Here is a 22,904-nt window from a genome sequence, read left to right on the forward strand (position 1 = left end):
TGTTTATTTTGGTCTGCATTTGTCTAATCTTTGTCTATAGACACTTATTTTTAAAATAAGTCTCTGATTAAAGAAAGGCTTGAGTCAGTCGAGTACTTGAGGTCAGTTACTGCCATGCTCTTTGTAGAAATACACTCAAGCAAAACATGCCGTGGATGTGCTCAGATTGGGACATGGTAGACTGAGGGGCCTCAGAGATTACCTAGCTCAGTGCCTGCAGTCAGTGGCGGTTGTTTGGCCAAGGATGCTATCTGAGTAGTTGAAAAGGCCACTCCTATTCATTCAAGGTCAGGACTGTGTGCTGAATACTATGTATTGCTTTTATTCCATTCTGCAACTATGGAAAAGATCAAAGAAAAATGATCTGAGGACAGATGCGAATGTGGCTTGGAGGCCTGGCGTGTCTAAAGCCCTGGGTTCAATCCCCAGAAGAGGAAAAAAGGAAAAAAGGAAGGAGGAAGGAAAAGAGAGAGAGAGAGAGAGAGAGAGAGAGAGAGAGAGAGAGAGAGAGAGAGAGGAAAGGAAAGGAAAGAGAGAGAGAGAGGAAAGGAAAGGAAAGGAAAGGAAAGGAAAGGAAAGGAAAGGAAAGGAAAGGAAAGGAAAGGAAAGGAAAGGAAAGAAAGGAAAGGTGAACTTCGTTTGAGTCCTACACCATGCGGTCAACAGCACCAATTGTCTAGGGTTAAGTAAAGGGTAATTGGGTTAAACATGTAAGTCCCTGGCCATGAAGCTATTTTATGACTACATATTTTTCAGATGGTGAAGTGGGTTCAAAGGGTTAAATCGCTAACACTATATCTGCTTCAGTTCCCCACCGAAATTGAGCTACTGTCTACAACAGAGTTTGACCTCTGAACTTTTGGGCTACGTGCTTTCAAATCCCCTTAGGTGCATGAGAAAAATTCAGTTCTCCAAACTGGCTCAAGCAGGCCCTCTGATGCTCAAATCAGAAACTCACCACCCGCCTCCTGGGCAGTGCTTTACTCCCCTGTAAAATTAAAAAAAAAGTATAACTACCCTTCAAGCTGGGGGGGAGGATTAAAACAATGTAGACACAGTGCAGGGGGCTAAGACAGTGTAGACACAGTGCAGGGGGTTAAGACAGTGTAGACACAGTGCAGGGGATTAAGACAGTGTAGACACAGTGCAGGGGTTAAGACAGTGTAGACACAGTGCAGGGGATTAAGACAGTGTAGACACAGTGCAGGGGGTTAAGACAGTGTAGACACAGTGCAGGGGTTAAGACAGTGTAGACACAGTGCAGGGGGTTAAGGCAGTGTAGACACAGTGCAGGGGATTAAGACAGACACAGTGCAGGGGGTTAAGACAGTGTAGACACAGTGCAGGGGGCTAAGACAATGTAGACATAGTGCAGGGGGTTAAGGCAGTGTAGACACAGTACAGGGGATTAAGACAGTGTAGACACAGTGCAGGGGTTAAGACAGTGTAGACACAGTGCAGGGGTTAAGGCAGTGTAGACACAGTACAGGGTGTTAAGACAGTGTAGACACAGTGCAGGGGGTTAAGACAGTTAGACACAGTGCAGGGGGCTAAGATAGTGTAGACACAGTGCAGGGGGCTAAGACAGTGTAGACGCTGTGCAGGAAACTGTTTCAAAAACTGTAAATGAGTCAGAGTTTCTTGATAAGTCAAATCCTTGCCAAATAAGAAAGGACAATGCCCAAGGTCTCTCAAATGATACCACCGTAGCAGCCGAACTAAGCAACTGATGATATGAACTAGTGATGTTTCTCTGAGACCTGAGCGCCTGTCCTTAAAACATAGAGTCTGCAGTGTTCCAAAACTTGAAGTGTTTTGATGCTAGCATGACCCAAACTGAGACGCCTCTGTAGCTGTCCTCCACAGAAGCTGAAACACAGGCGGCATAAATGCTGCAGGAAGCTGCCTTCCTGCTGTCTGTAGAAAATATCTGTGAAGTTCAAATGTGGGCCTGGGCTTGGGCCCATCCTGTGAGTATTTCATGTATTTGCAAATATTCCAAATCCAGGGGCAAATATTCTAAAATCCAGAGCCCTTCCCCTCCCAAGCATTTCAGGTAAGCCAACTATGCATCTGCCTCATGGCTTAACCCTTGCCCCAAAATGTACAGACACCATTCCAGCCCTGCAGATCCCTTACTGAAGTGGTATTCCCAGATCAAACCGACACAGCCACAGCTGACCTCGATACAGTTCTTCACCATGTTCTCTCCCTGCTTACGCAGCAGGAGTTCCATTTATCCGTGGATCACTAGAAAGCTGTGGTTTGCTAAAGAGGGTTTCTTTCTTCTTCATGATTTATATATGGAGTGATGAGTGTATGTCTGACATTTTCTTTTCCAGGGATATGATCATAAACTTAATTAGCTCATGATCAAGCCGGTCTGCTCAGCTACGGAGAAGCTCTTAGGGAGTGGCATATGAACAAGTTTGGAAAGCCCGGGGGTAAGGAGAATGTGTGAGCTGTAGGCAGACCTGGCTGAGAGCAGCAGCAAGGGTGTGGGTTAAACAAGAAATGAGCTGTTCTCGTCCCATTCTCTTCCATGAAAACTCCTCGTGAAGAGAATGGGCATTTTATAGCTAGAAGAATGTGGGCTTTCCAATGCCCAAGGGAAAGTCTTCACATCAATCCTGGCTCAAGATGCACAATGTTCTCTGTACCTGCAAGGTCAACAGAGACTGTTGTTTTCTGCTTGACTGGTCCCTATATGGTGACACTGTGTGTGTGTGTGTGTGTGTGTGTGTGTGTGTGTGTGTGTGTGTGTGTGGCCTGTGGAGTTGCTCATCCTGATTCTGAAGTCCCCTCCTCCAGGGCTGGGCATCAACTCAGTCTTAGCCAATAATTGTTCATCTTGGGATTTCGGAAGTGTGAGGCTGGAGAGGCAGCTTTCTTGGAAGATTGAGATGCAGGAGACACAAGGTGGCTATTGTGAGGGGTTCATTTGCAGAGAGAAAGGATGAAATCCCAAAGAAGCTGGGAGAATTGGCAGAGAGGAGAGGTCCCACTCCCTGGTCCTTCCTTGCTTCTCTACACAGGACCCTTCTAATAAAGTCCCTATGGCCCAAACTACATTAAATTTGCTTTTTGTCCCATATAAGCCATCACTTTGGGAAACACCATGAAAAGGCTTGAGGCGGCTCATGGTTTCATGTGCTACTTTGTTTCAGGGTGTTACATGAGGACTCATGAAGCTCTTAACTACTGCCAACAACAACAACAATGGCTACTGCTCTTTGGGTGGTAGATACTATGTTAAGCACGTGTATATAAAGTAACTTAATTCGTATAAGCATCTTAATATAGCTATGAGCTATGTCCATCCAGATTGTATATAAATGCAATGTGTGCAGTCAGCTCTCTGTGTGCACCAACTGCGGGGGCAGGGCCAGGCAGCACCACGCTTGCCTTTTAGTTGAAGACTTTGAGTGTTAAGAAAAGCAATAGTTCAGCATTTCTAGACAGAAAGAAAAGTCTTGGGCTATCTCTGCAAAACAAGTAAGAGGTAGGCTGGACTCCAAGGTGCCCTGGGCAGAGAGTGGGCTAGAGAATATTTATCATCAAGTACCATCCAATGGTGGGCACAGAGTTGAATCACTCCCTTGAGGAAAGCGATCCATGGTGTTGGGAATATGTTTCGGAATGATGAGCTGGTGTTTTTCTAGTCCAGCCTCCTGCAAGCTTGATTCATGCCAAGTTTGTAAGTTGGCCCAGCTCCACCCATAGTTCCTGTTCTCCGGTGTCTTCCGAGCCCCATCTGTTCCTCCTCCTTCACATCCATTCTTTCCATCTTTCTTCTCCTCTTCTCTTGCTTTTCAATAGATGTTTAATGAGCATCCAGAACATAGGGGAATTAGATTCCTGCCTTTGGGGAGATTATCACACACACACACACACACACACACACACACATACAACACACACACACCATACACACACATGCACACACACAAACACATGCACACATACAAACACACACACAACACACACAACACAGACACACATACAACACACACATGCACACACACAACACACACACATGCACACACATACAACACACACACAACACACACACACACCCACATGCACACATACAACACACACATGCACACACAAACAGGCAAGAAATTCAGCAATAATAATAGTAATAATAATAATAATAATAATAATAATAATAATAACAACAGATGTGGGATGATAAAGTAGAATTAGCTGAGGCTTAGAAACCAAAAAGTTTTAACCCATGTGGTTTTACCTGTTACCAACAGATGTGATCTCGGGCAAGTTGTCTGTGTGCCTATCTGAGTTTCCTCATCTGTAGGAGTGAGGACAATGACCATGCCTGTCTAACAGAATCATTGGACTGATGACATGTAGTATGCAATCTATGTTAAAACAACAAAGCAAAACACCTTGTCATTAAGCCAGGGCGATGGCTCAGAGTGGGAGAGCATCTGCTGTCAACCTGAGGCAACCTTGGTGGTCTTAGTTCAGTCCTCATGCCTACATGTTGGAAAGATAGAACTGGCTTCTGACTTCCACGTCCACACACACGCCGTACACTCCCTCACAAAATACGTAACTGAAACAGTAACCAAAAATAATAATGAAATAAAATAAATCTTGGCACAGTACCTGGCAAATACTAAATGCTCAATACATATTGAAGTCTATAACATTTCTTCAAGCATTTGCCTTAAGGGGAAAACTGGCAAAGCAACTTTTCTTCAATTTTTGACTTAGTTCACTAAGTATTATTAAAAGCCTACTAGGAACACAGTACACAGGGGTCAAGAAGCCCAGTCTCTTTCATAAAACAGTTTATAGATCTGCAAAGGAAAGAAAAAATATATGGGAAATAGTGTGTGCATTTAATTGCTAAGGCATCGTTAAGAGCACTGGCTGCTCTTCCAGGGGACCTGGGTTTGATTCTCAGCACCCATGTGGCAGCTCATGGCTGTCTGTAATTCCAGTTCTAGGTAAGTCAATGTCCTCTTCTGACCTGTGTGGGTACACTTACATGGTACACGTAGATACATGCAGATAAAACACCAATACACACAAAATAAAATAATAAATTTTTAAAAAGAAAGAAAGGGAGACAGCAGGAAGTGGGGTAGTCAGTGATAGCACACGCCTTTAATTCCAACACTTAGGAGGCAGAGGCAGGCACAGCTCTGAGTTCAAGGCCAGTCTGGTCTACAGACTGAGTTCCAGAGCAGCCAAGGCTACACAGAGAAGCCCTGTCTCAAAAAAAAAAAAGTAAATAAATAAAAATAAAATAGAAAATGTTTAACGAAACTGAAGGCCAAAGTCTAGGCAAGAGTAAATACTGCTCTAAGGCAGCCAACAAGGTTACTGTTTGCCTCCTCCACGTGCAGCTTCCCGATAGGCCTGAAAAGTCTCCCCCGCCCATGTGATAGGCTGAGGAGCACAAACTGATCCTGAGTTTGGTAGAACTCTTGTATGTTGGAGAAGATCACAGCTTCAGTGCTGTTTGGGGAATACTGGTGACTATTCAGGCAGGGTGGTGACATCACCCTACACATCAGACAATACAGGACCTGAGCAGAGTTCCAGTTGTAAAGAACGAAAGAAGCGGCTTATGTAACACGGGGTTTACCATCCTGACCATTCACACGTGGTAAGTGCATTCATGTTGATCGCTGTAACTTTTTCATCTCTTAAAACAGAAGCTGAGGGCTGCAGAGATGGCTTGGCAGTTAAAGAGCACCGACTGCTCTTCCAGAGGTCCTGAGTAGTTCAATTCCCAGCAACCGCCTGGTGGCTCACAACCAAATGTAATGGGATCCGATGCCCTCTTCTGGTGTGTCTGAAGACAGCGACAGCGTACTCACATACATAAAATACATAAATAAATCTTTAAAAAAAAAAACCCAAAAACTAGAAACTGAGCCAGACATAGTAGCCCACATGTCCACAATCCCAGCAGTCAGGAGGCAAAGAAAGGACAATCAGAAGTTCAAAGCCAGCCTGAACTAAAAGCTAAAGGCTAAAGTGAGCCGTGCAAGTTCCTGGCTCCATTTAAAAACAAAACAAAACAACAACAGCAGCAGCAACAACAACAACAACAACAACAAACAAACCAACCAACAGGAAAGCCAACTTAAGCTAGCATGGGAGGGAGGTAAGAAGAGTGTGGTAAAGGTTTAGTAAACAGGACCACGGCCATGCACTAAGGAGAGCATCTGTGCTGCTGAAGCCACGGGGATCCATTGAAAGGTTGCCAGGCTTCCCCTCATCTGTCTGCTTGGCTGAGCACTGCTTCTTCCTCTGTGCGGACTCCCTTCCTCCGCCTCGATTCTTATTGCTAGAACACCGAATCCCTGCAGTTTTCTGCGGCCATGTGACACTCAGGAACTAAAAGCTGAATGTGGCAGGACTGTGGACAAGGAAGGGAGGAGGGAGAGACTGGGAGTGTGAGGATGGACATGAAACCAACCCTGCCTATGCCACGTGTCTATCAGTGTTCCACGCAACCCTCAGGTATATGGCGCCCAATGCTCATTTCCAGGGACAGTAGTGACTTTTCTGGATGAGAAAGAACTACCTAAAACGTTGCCCTCTACGTGTCTCAGTAAAACAGTTAGAACCACCTGAGAACTGATTTTCTAAATTGTCAGGCAGAGGACTAAGGAAGAACAAAAAGATTTACTTGCTGGCCGATGTAGGTGGCAGACATCTGTTACCCCAGCAGTCAAAATACAGAGGCAGGAGAACCCTGAGTTCCAGGCCAGCCTGGCCCACATAGGAAACCCTATCTCAAATATGTATCTCTGCCTTTAAGGAACTCACAGCCTAGTTGGAAAGGTAAGTTATCCCAGGAACATTCAAGAGTTGAGTGCAAGGGACTCACCCATGTACAAAGTAGCTATTGTTTCCTCCTCCTTTGGAGCTGCTGCCATCTTAGAAATGTAACAAAAACCTACTAGGCTGGGAAAGAAAGTTTACAATATCACTTAAATTCTCCTATAAGATACAAAGAGAACCTACAGTCACCTCTAGGGTTACTGCCAAAGGACAATGGGACACATTCCAGGTTGCAGCCTAAAGACTAGAGTCCTTGGTCCCGATTTGTGGAGTTTTATCACCTTTTCTGGAGTTGAGATTTCGACAAAGTCACAGTTTGTTCCTATTAGGGGTGGAAAAAAATAGATGAGGATGAGATAGTGCAGCTCAGAGAACCCACAGTTAAAAATAATATTCAAATCACATCGGTCTCTGCTACTTCCTGAGAACCTCCCACAAGCCATCCCAGATTTTGTTATCAGCAGATTTGTGACTCCAGCAGCCATAAATGCAATAAACATATAATTAAATCCAAGCTTCAGATGCCGCTGGGGCTTCCCTTTCTTTGGGGTATCTGAGTGCCAGCTTCTTTAAATTTAATTTTACCTGAAAATTTCAAGAGATTGGTTGGATTTCCAAAATTACATATTCTGTTGCAGATGAAAGCTGAATAGTTGAGGGGAATTGTGTGTCAACTCGTTTCTCTAGACATCAGTTACCAGAAACCCTTTTAATGAAAGCTCTGAGGTTGTCCATTATGCCGCTCGGGAGCCCGAGTCAGCAAACTCATTCAGATTTAAAAATTTTACTGGCCCTCATCCAGCGGTTAATCAAAAGCTAATGTACTTTCACAATCTAAGTCGTTTGCATTCACTGTCTAGAGAGGACACTGGATTCAACGTTCCAGAGAAACTGCTTGCACTGGATGTTAATGGCTAAATACCACAGTGACCGTAGTGTGTGTCTGTCTGTGTTTGCGCATGTGTGTGTATTTTTCTTGAAAGGTCTTCACAGTTATAGAGCATTAATGAGCCTCGGTGAGGTCAGGCTTGTCACAAAGGTTTTCCTCTCCTCTTCTAGAAATAGAAAAGGATGCTGCCCCTCTGGCCAGCAAGGTCTCCCAGAGCCTATGGACAGAATGAACAATTGACTGGAGCTGGATAAAAGACAGGGATTGTTCTTCAAAGAATCCAAACTCTTTCTCTGAAGAAGCTTTGGGGTAAGACTGATCTTGTCCCAGAAGGCATGAAACTGAATATTTAATTCCCTGCAGATAAATGGATCTCAGATGACAGGACAGTTACCAGTTTTAGGGTTTGGAACAACATTTAATGACTCGGAACAGGCAGTTCCTAGATTAAACACCGTCCAGAATGCTAAGAGCAAGCTGGAGCACTGCGTTCCATCCATACCTGCACCATTTGAGTGTTTATGGCAAAACTACTTCTCTATACAGGGGCAAAAGCCAGAAGTCAGCACTTTCCACTTGAGTCCAGGATAGCATAAACAAAAAATAAAGTGTCTTCAATAGAATCTCAGTCGCCTAATTAAAGAAACATTGTGTCTCTTGCATGGTTTCTTTGTTTCTGTATTGAGCAAAGCCAACCTGTTCTTTTAATTGCATAGACAGTTCTTTTTTTGTTCCTTGGCTGATAGTGACTTCCTTGTTAGAAGTGAGCACAGAAATTGACAGATCACTCTATTTCACCCAAGCCAGTGGATTCTTCAGACACGAGAGTCGTAAGGCAAATATTTCTGTGTCACATTGTTCAATGCCCCTTCATATGTAAGTCAAGAGCCTTAATGCACATCAAACATTTACACTCAAGAAGCAGAGTTCTCAGTAACAGACAGATATGTGGGAGCATAACTGAGTGCAATATTAGAGGGAACCACTTGTGAATGACTTACAAGAAAATTGCCCAAATTATCAGTGGATTCAAAATAACTATACAGTGAAACTAGGAGCTTGTTTTTTTTTTTTTTTGTTTTGTTTTTTTTAAGAGTCAAAGTTTATCTAAAAAGCTGGTCCTTCTTATTTCTTTCTAATAGTTCACCACAGGAATTGGGGGTCCTGGGGTAGGAGCTTGCTGAGCTGACAGAGTGGCCACTACTTCAGGAGGAGGTTTGGGGTTTCAGGTACTTAACATTCGTGAGGGCATCCACATAGAAAGCATGGGTGGTTTTAGAGGGAAGGCAGGCCACACAGAAGTGGTAGCTTCCTCTTCTGAGACTGTATCACTCATGAGTATCTATCTCAGGCTGCTGTTGTGGATGCCATGACTGAGTATCAGAAAGTGGGTAATTTATAAATGAAAGAAGTCTGTTCTGCTCACAGTCTTAAAGGCTCAGTAACTTTGTTTCCTGCCAGGACAAAATTCCTGACAAATTCAACTTAGGAAGAGAGGGTTATGTGCTCCAAGGGCATCAGAGCAGGGAAGTCACAGTGGTAGGGACTTGAGGCAGCTGGTCACACCGTGTCTCCAGTCAAGGAGGCAGGGAACAAAGAGTATACATCTAGCTTTCTGCTTTGAGCGTAGTCTGGACCCAAGCTTGGAGAATGGCGTTACCCACTCTCCAACATCAATCAGCCTAATCAAGATAACCCAGGGGGCTGTCTCCCAGGCGATTCAATGGTAACCAACACAGGGAGGTAGTGCTGGGGCTCTGAGGATTTAGTGCTGTTCCCTTGCACCAGAGAAGAGCAGAGGGACAAAGTAATCTCTTCAAGCACAAAAATCCTAGGGGTGGACTCACATTCAAGAGCTCGCTCCCACTGGTGAACATTAATCCATTCAGGATGTCCCAATCCCCATGAGCCAATCATCTCCTACAGAAGTTACCACTGCTCAACACTATGAAACTGGCTAAAAAAAAAAAAAAAGTCAACAACATCTGGGGGAAGGCTGACACCCTATTCAGCCATAATGAACACCATGGAAGGGCCAGTGTCATAAAACACCTTCTCAGACCTCTAGGAGGATATGCGTACTATCCAAAATACAACTCTCCAGACCATGCCACCTTTAGGAGGCCTCACTACAGTGTGAAAGTAGTTTGGGTTCCAAAATGTGAATAATTATCCACATATCCCCAGACAATCCATTTCTAGAGTTTCTATTCTGAATTAGGTCACTTGCTTTCTGAGTGTTTGACCTGAGCCCAGACGACAAACTCTGGAAGCATGACTCAGCGGTTACAGTTTATCTGGTCCAGGGTAATCTGAAGACATTGTTTTTCGGTATGAAAACAAGCACAAAGCCAGAGGCCGTAATTGCAGAGATCTGGAACAAGCAACCACCATGAGCACAGAGCAGCAGGAAGGGAGAGAACATGCATGGAGTCCAGGCAGAAACAGCTTTCTGAAAGCGTTCTATAAAGGACGTGTCGCCTCAGCAACAGACAGCTCAAGAGCCAGTAAAGGTACTGAGCTCTAGGTCCAAACACCTCTAGTAGTGTTCATCCCCCCACCCCCTGAGCTACTTTGTAGAAGCTCTTACAAAATATAGGAAGACCCCAAGGGAAACCACTCTCAACATTGCATAGTAGACCTTGCCCTGGTAAGCACAACCCCATCCCCACCCCAACTTAAATCCCTTCCTAAGACCCAATAGCACCATTAACACCTAAGATGCAAACATGTGATCCACACTAGGCTGATCCTAGTGAAGCCCTCTCCACACGACCCATCTGGAAGCTTCTATGATCCAATATATTTCCTTTTGGGCTAGTTAATTTAAATTGAGTTTCCGTCACATGCAACTCAAGAGTTCCAAGTGATACCCATGGCCATCTAGTTCTCATTCTCCTTTTCTTGTACAAACAAAAATGCGCTTGTCGTAAACACACACTGAAGTAGTCAGTACTCATCCTGGTATAATCAAATCGAAAGACTATTTCCCCTTCTACATCTGACCCCTTCCCTCTAGGGATTTGTTCTTCGTAGGAAGGTAGGGGTAGACACATGGATCAGGAAATGATGGAGCCGTAGTCCCCGCAGCCATGAGGCATTAGAGGGTAAGACCTTGATAGCAGAGAAGGGTTTAGCTTGCCTTCTCTTTCTTCTGGTCCAAGCAGAGAAGCACAGGTGAAGGTGACTGCAGTCTGCCACCTCCATGGAGGTGCTTCAGATGATGGGTACAGTTGGGGGGTGAATAGGAGAAAATGGAACAATCAATCAAGGAATGTCTGCTGTGCACTTCCTTTGCGGAAGGCGCTGCTAGGTGCTGCATGGTGTCTACAGATGGATAGAATATGGCCAACAGCCTGAAGAAGTCCACACTCTATTTGGGGAGATGAGGCATGCACACAAACAGAAGTTACCCAAATAAAGACAGCTGAAACCAAGCATTGTAGGTGGATTAGACCACAAAGCTCCACAAGTTTGAAAGCAGCATGCAGCAGAGCAAGCTGGCGCTCCATTGGCTCTTGGTTACAAGAAGACCAGCCAACACTGGCCAAAATAAGGGCTTAGTGGGAAAAGAGGCAACGTCCTGGACTGAATACATTGTTGAACAATGGGTACTGGGGAAATGGCTGAGTGGGTCAGAGCACTCATACTTGGTTCCTAACACCCATTGGGCACTTCACAAACTCTTATAGCTCCAGCTTCATGGAATCCCACATCCTCTTCTCCTGCAAGTGTACTCCTGTACACACACACACACACACACACACACACACACACAGACATACACACACACACACCTACCACTCACATATTACACCACCTACACATGCACATACATACCGCACATTACACCACACATACTTGCACACACACCACTCACATACCACACACATTTACACAAACATACATTCATATACCACACACACATGCACACACATACACTCATACACCACACACACATGCACACACATACCACACATCATACCACACACACTTGCACACACACACCACTCACATATCACACACATTTACACAAACATACATTCATATACCACACATACACATTCACACATACCACACATTACACCAAACACACATGCACACACATACACTCATACACCACACACACAACATCACACACACATGGACACACACACTCACACACTACACACATGCACTCACATACCACACACACATGCATACACATATACTTAAATACCACACACATACATACACACATACTCACACATCACACACACACACACACTCACATACCACACACACATGCATACACATATACTTAAATACCACACACATACTCACACACCACACACACACATACACACACACACACACTCACTTACCACTCACACACCACACCACAAACACACTCACACACACACACACACACACACACACACACACAATCACCACAAAATAAAACAAAATGGTATTTTAAAAAAAGAATTAAACAACAGAGTGTGAGAAGGAAGAAAGCAGAGTGGCCCCAAATCCCAAATGGCCTCCTTGCTGCTCACCGTGATGATTCACATGGAGAATCAGGCCTGGGCTTGTTGGGGAGACGGTGGAGTGAAAGGGGCAAGGAGAGAGAGGGAGAGTCCTACATCCTTTAACCGGGGAAGACATGGCTGGTCAACTATAACTGATGCAGGGACTGAGGAGACTGGGAGGCGCTTATCTATACTGGAGGGCAAAACTATTATTACAGCGTTATCGCAGCCATAATGAAGAATTCTCCAGAACTATCAGAGGGCGACTGGGGATTTTAACCACTTACGAGCCAAGAGCATCAGTCTGAAACCGACAGTCTAGAAAGCTCCTCTGTGCTGTCGAGCAATCAGTATGCAGGAGGAAACACTTGGCCTTCTGGCTTTATTGAGCAGTATTGATACGCCCAGGCATCCATGACAGCTAATCGCAAAGTTCCAATTAGCTCCTGTCTTCTCATGCCCTTCCGTCGGGATATGCTGTTCAAATGAGGACAGTGTATGCTCCCGTCTGAAGGAGACCCCAGAGAGAGAGCAAACACCCTAAACATTGGCAGGAGGTGATCAGAAAACATGCATGCATCCAAGGGTTTGGACGCTGTACTGTAATTTATGGATGAGGAAACATATTCCAAATTTTTAAGTAATTACTTTTAAAAGTCTCTGGCCACAGGATGGGGAGTGAAGGAGTGGGTGCAGAAATGACAGCGTCATATGCTGCACCCACAGATGGCGGCTTCGGCTGGGTGGAGTAGGAGGTAGAAAAGTTGACGAAAGCCTCCCTACAATCTTGCTAAGAGATTTCTTATTACCAAAAAACTCGGTGAGTGCACTGTTAGGGAAAAAGCCTTATTCTCCCACATCTTCTCAAAAGCCCATGGAGAGAGAATTCCAGGAAGCAAAGCCTAGGAGAAGACCAGGCAGCTCATCTCCATTCATGTCACTGGTCCCCGGCTTTATCCAGACCGTCACATGGTCACTGCTTAGCAAGAGGGCCTGACTTCTGTGTCTCCCTGCCTTTTGCGCTTTTTTTGGAGTAGTCTGTCTTTATCTGACCTTTTCCTCCACCACCAGGTTATAAAAGTTCCGGTGGGAGAGATGCCATGTGCCAGCTCCGCCTGCGACGGCGTGGGGGCTGTCCTCTCATTTGGTTGCCACACAGCGAAGCCATGCTCTTCGGTGTTTCTGGAAGCTCCGTCCTCCTCCACGGAACTCCAGAAAGAATCCGGATGGCTTCGCCATTCAGCGGGGAAAGAAAAGTGATATCCCAGTCTCAGTGTCTGACAAACTTCGGTGCATTCGGAGATACTTGTGAGTGGTGCTTTCCGCCTCAAACAGAACGCTCCACACATCTATAATCACGATGGGTCCTGTTAGCGGCAGAGCAGTCATTTTTACCGTAGCTTTATAGACCAAGAAAGAAAGATTAAATCCCTCGCCTTATGTGGTTTCTACATGGTGAAGTCAAGGCTCCCACCTGACTTTCCACCCCACCCCGGGTCCTAAAGGAAAAGACAGTGGTGACTCAGTTCTTCTCTGAGGCAGGCTTAAGAGCCATGCGGGTTTTGAGCCCCTGTGCGGCCCTTCCTCAGGTCAGGAAGAGGAAGACTTATAAGCCTCCTCTCCCTCGATAGAAGGTAACACTAGGCTAGTCTGTATGACTTCACAGACTAACTAGGGCAAATTAAGCAGTTGGTGAGAGTCAAGGGTCAGCTTTCAGCATGGATATAAGTGACCCGAGAAAGCAATCTATTTAGCAATAGATTCGGTACAGAATCAACCCATCCGTAACTCTATGAGACGACATAAACAAGTCAACGAAATCATCTCAACGCTGAACTGAAAATACTCCGTGTTCTTCCTCTTAAATGCTTGTGGTATCTCATCTGTTATAAGGTCCTCTTGAACAGCATCTAATTTTTGGGTAACATTTCGGCATCATATAATATAAAATGTAAATTGATATAATCCTCTTAGGAAGCATTTGGGAAATTTATATTAAGAATCAGAAAAATGGTAATACTATTTGACTTAGTAATTCCACTGGTGGGAAATTATGCAAAATATCTAAGAAGCCATGCCCAACTCACGGGAGTATTCAAAATAATATAGACAGGCATAACACTTAGCAATTTGTCTATCATTTATAGATTCTCTTGGTGGCAGAGAACACAAATGAACCTAAGTATATTCGATCAAGGAAAATAGTGCAAAGTAGTTCCTGAACCAAATGACACAAAGAAAGGTCACAACTAAGGTCTATCCAGCTTCAAGGTCCTTGGCCCTGAGGTCTCATGAGCCTTCAAGTTCAGGCCTTAAAATGGCCCCCTGGAAAGAGAATAGCAAGTGCCCCTCTGTCTCACACTTGGCCCCAGCTGGTGGCACAGTCTTCGAGGTTCAGAGAGGCAAGCTTCTTGGAAGGGAGCGGATCTCTGGAGTCAGGACTGGAAGCCTTGAGCCCTGGCTTATGTCCTGTGTGCTCACTGCTCTCCTCCTTCTGACAGCAGATGCTATGTGACGTTCCTGCTACGACCACTCATACACCCCACCCCATTATGACCTGTCTATCTATAAAGTTGCTGTCTATCATACATTTAGCCATAGCAACAAGAAAACTAATGAGCACACCCTCCTTCTACCTGCACATGAACAATGGGATATTGTGCCCAAGACCCTATTATCTGGTGATCCTGCATAACTGCTTTGAAAGAGACCCACTAACCCCTGATAACTCAAAGCTGGGATGAAAAACACTGTGCAGACCTGTGCAGAGGAGGAAATGAAGTTCCCTAGAAGCAAGAATGTAGAGCAGGTGCCCACCACCAGAGCAGGTGGCCAGGTATATTTTTAAAGTATCAATGAGACAATATCTTATGATCATAAACATGGCGATGACAGTGACTAGAATGGTTGTTTTGTCATTTTAAATAAAAACACAGGGTAGTCAAGATTTTACATCAATGTACAGTTATGTTTCTGTCTGATCTATGCTCGTAGGATAAAAGTGCTTTTTTGTGGGCTGAATCCAGAGTGGTACAGGAGCTGTTTCTAAAGATGCCATGCTTAGCCCAGAAGGTAAGGGGGTGGGAGCTCCTATGATGAGGAGGCTGATACTTGTCATCTAGTTTGATAAGTCGGACACTGGGATAAGAACGAAAATGGTGCCCGAAGTCAAGAGCAGAGAAGGAGGTAGAGCAGTCACATTTGGTCTGAGCTTGGCTGGGTTGTCCCATGTCCCTCTTCATGGGGACCTTGGAAGGAGGGAGCCGGGGAGAGGAGAAGTAGATTGATTCTACTTGTGAGCAATTCCATTTTTTCTTTGATTCTCAGAATGTAGTTTAATGGTAGAGTATATGCTTGGTGTACACAAGACACTTGTGTGTTCAAACCTCCAGCACTCCCCAGCCCAAAAGGACATGAATAAGGAGAACAAATAAAAACATACCTCGGTTTTAAATTTTTGATTGATTCTATGTGCTCTCTTCTTAAATGCCTGGTGCACAGTCTAAAAAGCTTTGCATTTGGAATGTGAGAAATGCCTATTAAATTCAACTTCTGTCGATATTCAGGAACTATAAAAATGTTACTTGTTTGGTTACTTGTTTACTTTGTTTGTTTGGTTTCTCCAACTCCCAGAATGCAGTCTTTCTAGTCTATAACTTAACGATCCAAAGGGAAATCTTTCTCAATGCTCATCTGAAATGACTTCGGGGTTGGATCCTTTCAGGCTCAGTAATCTTTTGTTTTTATAATGCTCCAAAGATTCAAGGATGAAAGCGTTGCCTACAGCCTTTTTTAAAACATCTACAATGTTTCCCTTGACAGTGTGAAGACAAGGAAACTGTGACTAACAAAGCACTTTACACAAAGAAAACGGAGTCTCTGCAAAACAAAGTAACTGTAGGACTGTATGACCGTGTGTGGTTAGGAACATAGCACCCTTCTGAATCTCTATGTAGTTAAAATAGACATTACTTCTAGCTTCAGACTTTCCAGAAGGGAGCCAAAAAAGAAAAACATCCAATCCATGCAGAAAATATATACATAATTATATACAAGTTTTTGAGGAATTTGAAAGAGAAAATAGCAATGTTTCCTAACAGCTGGTCGTCATTTTTAAGGTTTACCTTTTTAAAAAAAAATTATCTAATTTTAATCATGTGTATGTCTAGGTGTGGGTATGTGAGCTTGAGTGTGGATGCTCTCCTGGATCCCCTAGGATTGACATTACAGGCTGTGATGTGCGTGTTAGGACCTAACTCTGCAAGAGCAACGATCAGTCCCCCCCCTCCCCCCGGAGCCATCTACCTCTCCAGCCCAATCTAGGCTCAATGTTTAGAACGAGAGAAGGAAAAAATTATTTTGCAGAAAGATGCCAACCCAATTGTACAGAACTCTTTAACACTTCTAGGGGAAAAGACGTGCCGTAAGTCAAAGGAACTTCAAAAATCAGATGACTCTTCCTTTAATGTAAAACTGTATCCTCTATTCTCTGACACGTCCTTCAGCCACAGGATTTCCTTTTAACAAAACCTCACAAAATTTAAAGTGACTATCAGGAGACAGATACTAAGACAGAAGACAGTCTGTGTGTGCATAGAATCCTCTGCACGACCCAGGACATCTTGAGAACCCCACATTTCATCTTCAGTGCTGTTAGCTTTTCATGATGAAAGTCTACAGTCCTGAAATGCAAACCAATGGTCCTAGGGAAAATTAACTTGTTAAATTAGGAGAGGGGGAAGCCAGCTTGTCACTGGAAATAATGAATACCATAATTCAGTAGTTACATGATATGTCCCAGACGTGAATATGCAAATACTCCCATTGGGTTTTCAATTTAGCTTTGATGTAGCTGAGTATTCTTGTCTCAAAGAGAATAAAATAACTATAAGACAATCCTCCTCCTCCTCCTCCTTCCTCTTCCTCTTCCTCCTCCTCTTCTTCCTCCTCTTCCTTCTCCCCCTCCTTCTCTCCTTCCTTTTCCTCCTCCTCCCCCTCCTCCTCCCCTCTTCTTCTTCTTCTTCCTCCTCTTCATTCTCTTCTTTTTCTTCTTCTTTTCCTCCTCATTCTCCTCCTCTGTTGCTGTAAAATTATTTTTTAAAAAAATGCTTTCTTTTAACCTGCACTGCAGTGTCCCAAGAAATCTGGTAGATAGCTTCATCTCAGTCAGCAAAGCGTCTCACCTGCTTTGCTCTATCCCATATCACACTGCCAAAGGCTTCTCTCTGAGCCTGGCAGAAAGCTCTCTATTCACCTAGTTCCCAAAGCAGGCTGCCACCATGCCAGAAATATACATCCCAATTCTGTGGCAGCCCAGTGTCCCCAGCCACCACATATTCTCTTGAACTCAAATCGCCACATGAAAGAACACACAACACAATAACTTCTGATCCAATTGATAAGATATAATTGCCCACCTAAACATACAAACATACACATCCATCCCTTAAGAATATTCATAACAACCTGTAAAGGTACAGAGTAGAATCTTAACATCAGCCTCCATGTTCTCTCGGCGGCTTCTTCTCTCCAGTCTCCTTCTGTTCCAGTGTCCTCTTCTTCCCTCAAACTTCTCCCACCCATCCTTCCTCTTGTCCAATGACAGGCCTTGTTCTATCTTGTACCTGCCTTCATCTGAATGACATCATCCTACACTTCCCCCTCCTCCTCCTCTTCCTCCTCCCTCCTCCTCCTCCTCCTCCTCCTCCTCCTCCTCCTCCTGTCTTCCCTTCACACAAGGAATAACCCACAGATCTGCATATCTAAGCACTAACTTGCACCAGTTTATTTGTTTTGTGATTTAGGCTAACTGTGGTGGTTTGAATAAAAATGGCCCCCTTACACACAAAGGGAATGACACTATTAGGAGGTATGGTCTTGTTGGAATAGGTGTGACTTTGATGGAGGAAGTGTGTTACCAGATGGTTGGCTTTGAGGTCTTAGTTTCTCAAGCTGTGCCCAGTGTGGCATTCAGTTCCTGTTGCCTTTGGATCCAGATGTAGGACTCTCAGGCTCCTCTCCAACACCATGTCTGCCTGCACACTGCCATGTTTCCAGTCACAGTAATGATGGATCAAACCTCTGAACCACAGCCTCAGTTAAATAGTTTTTTTTTTCTTAATGGCATGGCCATGGTGTCTCTTCACAGCAATAAAATCATGACTAAGACACTAACTTTGAATGCACTATAGTTAAAATGACCTTGAACTTTTGACCCTCCTGCTTTTACCTCCTAAGTAATGGAATTACCAGGCACGGACCACCATACCTGGTTTGTACGGTGCTGTGGAGTGAACTCAGGGCTTTGGATATGTTAGGCAAATAACCAATAATTGAGCTACATCCCAACCCCAAATTGAATTTACAATTTATTTTCTGTTTCTCTTTTCTTCTTTCTATTCCCCTACCACTTCTCTCTTCAGTGCTGGTGAGTTCAATGCTAGCAGCTTGCAGGGCATGGAGAGCCTGCTAACCACCTACACACACACACACACACACACACACACACACACACACATACACACACACCACAGAGAGAGAGAGAGAAAGAGAGAGAGAGAGAGAGTCACATACATCACACACTCACTCACAAACACACAAAAACAGATACAAACACATACAGACATAGACACAGATGCACACATGTGTGCACACACAGATACACATGTACACACATAAAGACACACAGAAACACACATACGCACAGACACAGAGGCACACACATCACATACTCACAAACACACATAAACAGATAAACGCAAACACACTTAAACATAGACACAGTTCACATATTTGAGCACACACAGATACACACATGCACACACACACATACAAACACAAACAGATACACACAGAGATATACACAGACACACAGAAGCACACAGATACACATGTACCCCTTAACTTTTCAGGATCTTCTTAGAAAATTAATTCCCTCACCATTTCAAGCTATCAAATATGGTCTAGGTTTCATAAATACCTCATCCAAATAGCCAAAAGTTTAAGTATTTAAATGAGAAATACAACTAGATTTCCAGTTTTAGAAGAAGCATATCTCCTTATGCTCTCAACACTCTGGGCAGTGGCAGGGAAGATTCCACAGTCAAGGAAGGAGGAAAACCTCCTTCTCTTTCCTTTGGCTTTCTCCTCTGACCCAGGGATTCTCTCCCTCCAGCCCCTTGCTGCAAAGAGGAAGTTGAGATAAAAGGACTTCACTCTCCACTTGCCCAGTTGTCTGCTATGGCGGTGAGGTGATGTGAAATCTGTGTGTGTGTGTGTGTGTGTGTGTGTGTGTGTGTGTGTGTGTGTGTGTGTGAGAGAGAGAGAGAGAGAGAGAGAGAGAGAGAGAGAGAGACAGAGAAAGAAAGAGGGAGGAAGAGAGGGAGGGAAGGAGAGAGACAGAGAGAGAGGGAGGGAGAAAGAGGGAGAGGGAGGGAGAGAGATACAGAGACAAAGAGGGAGGGAGAGACAGAGAGAAGGGGAAGGAGGGGGAGAGAGACAGAGACAGAGAGAGACTGAGACAGAGACAGAGACAGACAGAGATTTGTGTGACTGGGCAGTTGTGTCGTGAGACTGTGACTTGAGCTCTTGCACAGTCACCGCCTACGTCAGGAGTGGAAGTCAGAAGCCATCTTAAGCGAGTGCGCTTGCCAGCTCTGTCTGGGATCTGGCATACCCTGTTGGGAGAAAGCAATCCCCTCACTGAGCTGCTGTCACTGAGTCCCTTCATGTGGCACTGTGGTTGTTTGTTTCTAACACCCTCAAGCCCCATCACTGGGGATGTTGCTGGATGACATCTTGCTATTCTCTCTCCACGGGGGCAACTGAATTCAGTGAACAAACTGTAACCCATCAGTATAGAAATCCTGGCTCCTCTCGCCTGCTTACTCTGCCTTCTGTGCTGAGGGCATCTCCTCCTCCAGTCTAGCGCTGTATACAACTGTATCATTGGGCTAGAGGGATGACTCAGCCACGGAACCAGGTCCCAAGGGACCTAACGCTCTCTGCTGACCTCCTCAGGTACCAGGCATGCGCACAACACACATGCATGCATGCAGGCAAAATACCAAGGCACACAAAATAAAACAAACCTTTATTTTAAAAGCAAACCAAAAGCTGAACCCTCTTCAGGGACCTCTTAAACAAGACCAAAGTCCATACTTCTCAGTGGAGCCATTGTGGAAACCACTCTGAGGGTTAATTCTTCTCCCTAACTGGGAAGTAGAAACTGGACCACTGAGTGATAGTTCCCACACAGTAGGCCATTGGGATAAGCTTGGTGAGGTCCCTCTCCAAGTTGCTGGAGTGAAACAGTCAGCCTTTCTTGCCTGTTCATGGAGATGAAGCGGGATTCATTTACAACACAGGAACGCCACTCTAAAAACATTTCCCATCTGATTACCAGCTTCCCACGCCAGCCACCCAGGGACGAAATATTTCAGCGTGGTAACAGATCTGCTCTTACCACTTCAGCCCACACAGAGTTTCTTTTCAGCCCTGAATGGTCATCTGATGTGCAATCTGGAATGAACGTGGTATTTTTTTAATTGACCTGTTTCAATTTTGACTCCACCTTAATATTTTTTTTTCAAATTGTTAAAGATTCCTTAATTTTTTATTCCTGGTATCACTCCCACAATTTACAGGGCAATATACCCGATGTAATGAAAAGGAAAATGGAAAGACAAAGCTACAACAGATAAAAGACCTCAGGGATGCGACACTGCACAGCACTAATGAAGAACTGCACTTTTTGCAAACTGGCTATGACGGTCCTGAACAAGAGGGGCTTCCTGTCCAAGCTGCAGTAACTTTTCTGACTATAGCTCATCTTTCCTTCTATGGCAGATTTTACAGTTCCTCTAATGCACTCAGGACGACTGTCTCAAAGTAACCTGCAGCTTTCCTGACAACTCCTCGCGCTCCCTCCTGCTAGGAACTGTAGCCGTTTGTCTGTTTTATTTTAAAACCTTCTGCTGCCATAGCCACCACTGCCACCTCCAGGTCCATAGCCACCACCACCACCACAGGGACTGCCTAGGCTTCTTCCACCAAAACCATCCCCCTTCATGGGTCCATAATTTGATGGTTGCTGTCCACTATCATTTCCAAAGTCAGTAAGGTTCCCACCACCACCACAGTTACCTCCACCAAAATTTCCTCCTTCATCATAACCATCATATCCCCCTCCTCCTCCACCACATCCATTCCCTTGGTTTCCATATCCAGGTCCACCACCTCCATAACTTCCTCTACTACTGTAACTGGGACCACTCGTAGCTGTCACCGTCACCACCAAATCTATGATAGCCACCATCACCACCTCCATAACTACCTTTGCCACTACCACCTCCACCCCCATAGCCTCCTCTTCCACCAAAGCTTCCTGCATGACCCATAAAGTGGCCAGATCCACCTCCATGACCTCTCTGCATCTCTTCTTTAGAAAGGGCCCTTTTCCCTTTACGCTTACGCCCATTAATAGTGTGGTATTTCTTAACAACAATTTTATCAACTGTGTCATGACCATCAAAAGTTACAAAAGCAAAACCTCTTTTTCCCACTCTGCCTGTCTTCCATAACTTCTATGGTTTCAATCCTGCCATACTTTTCAAAGTAGTCTCTCAGATTATATTATTCCAGCTGTCTTTAATACCAACAACAAAAATTTTCTTCACCGTTAAACAGGCACCAGGCTTTACAGAATCCTCTCTAGAAACAGCTCTCTCTGGTTCCACCCCACGGCCATCCACCTTGTGTGGCCGAGCACACATTGCAGCATCCACCTCTTCAACGCAAGAGCAGGTCACAAATCAAAGCCTCTGGAAAGTTCTGTTTGAGGACCTCTCATTACCACAGAGTCTGTAAGTGTGACCCATTTCTCAAAATGTTCTCTTAAGCTATCGTCTGTGGTTTCAAAGCTCAGGCCATCAATAAACAGCTTCCTCAGCTGCTCTGGTTCCTTTGGTCTGGGGCCTCCATTTTGAGACCGGACTCCCTCTTTCCAACTCGAGTTCAATATCCCATCTTAATATCTATTTGTGTTCAGAAGAATATTCTAGCTGATCGCCGTGGGGCACACCTTTAATTCCAGCACTTGAGAGGCAGCGGCAGGTGGCTCTCTATGAATTTGCAACCAAACAGGTCAACCTAATGAGTTCTAAGTCAGCCAAGATTACAGGAGTGGGACCCTGTCTCAAATGATGATGGTGGTGGTAGTGATAAATTTACTTTACTTAGAATTTTAAAAATGTTGTAGTTCAGCCCCAACCTACAGAATGCAAATGTGTTCCAGGTATATAATGTTCCACATATTAATAAAAGTTAGTTACTATAACCCAAAGGTAGTACAAGCGGGAATGTAAAAACTCAATGATGGAAAAGATATCAGGAAGGCAATGCCAAGACAGGGTTGCCCTGGTCAGTCGATATCAAAGAAAGGGGGTGCGACCACGGTTATCTGCAGAGGGTGTTTGCTTTTATCACTTGGCCTTTGTTTTCCTGCCTGTTCATCTTCTTAGCAGGAGTCCTCCCTTGCTGCCTCTCAGAGACACTCCTGCCTCTCCTCAATCACCCGGCCTCTCTTTCTCACTCACTTCAAGGCCAGGAGGAAGCGTTCCAAGCACAATGCAACAGCCCGTTCCTTTTGAAGCAAATAAAATAGGACCATCATCTTC

At 44.6% G+C, this 22,904-nt stretch overlaps 1 pseudogene; it reads right to left on the bottom strand.

The window, feature by feature from the left end:
• Positions 1–21,190: 21,190 nt before the first annotated feature.
• LOC116893841 lies at positions 21,191–22,189 on the bottom strand (annotated as a pseudogene).
• Between the last annotated feature and the right edge of the window lie 715 nt (positions 22,190–22,904).

This window comes from Rattus rattus, chromosome 2 (genome assembly GCF_011064425.1).
Source record: "Rattus rattus isolate New Zealand chromosome 2, Rrattus_CSIRO_v1, whole genome shotgun sequence".
Lineage (NCBI taxonomy): Eukaryota > Metazoa > Chordata > Mammalia > Rodentia > Muridae > Rattus > Rattus rattus.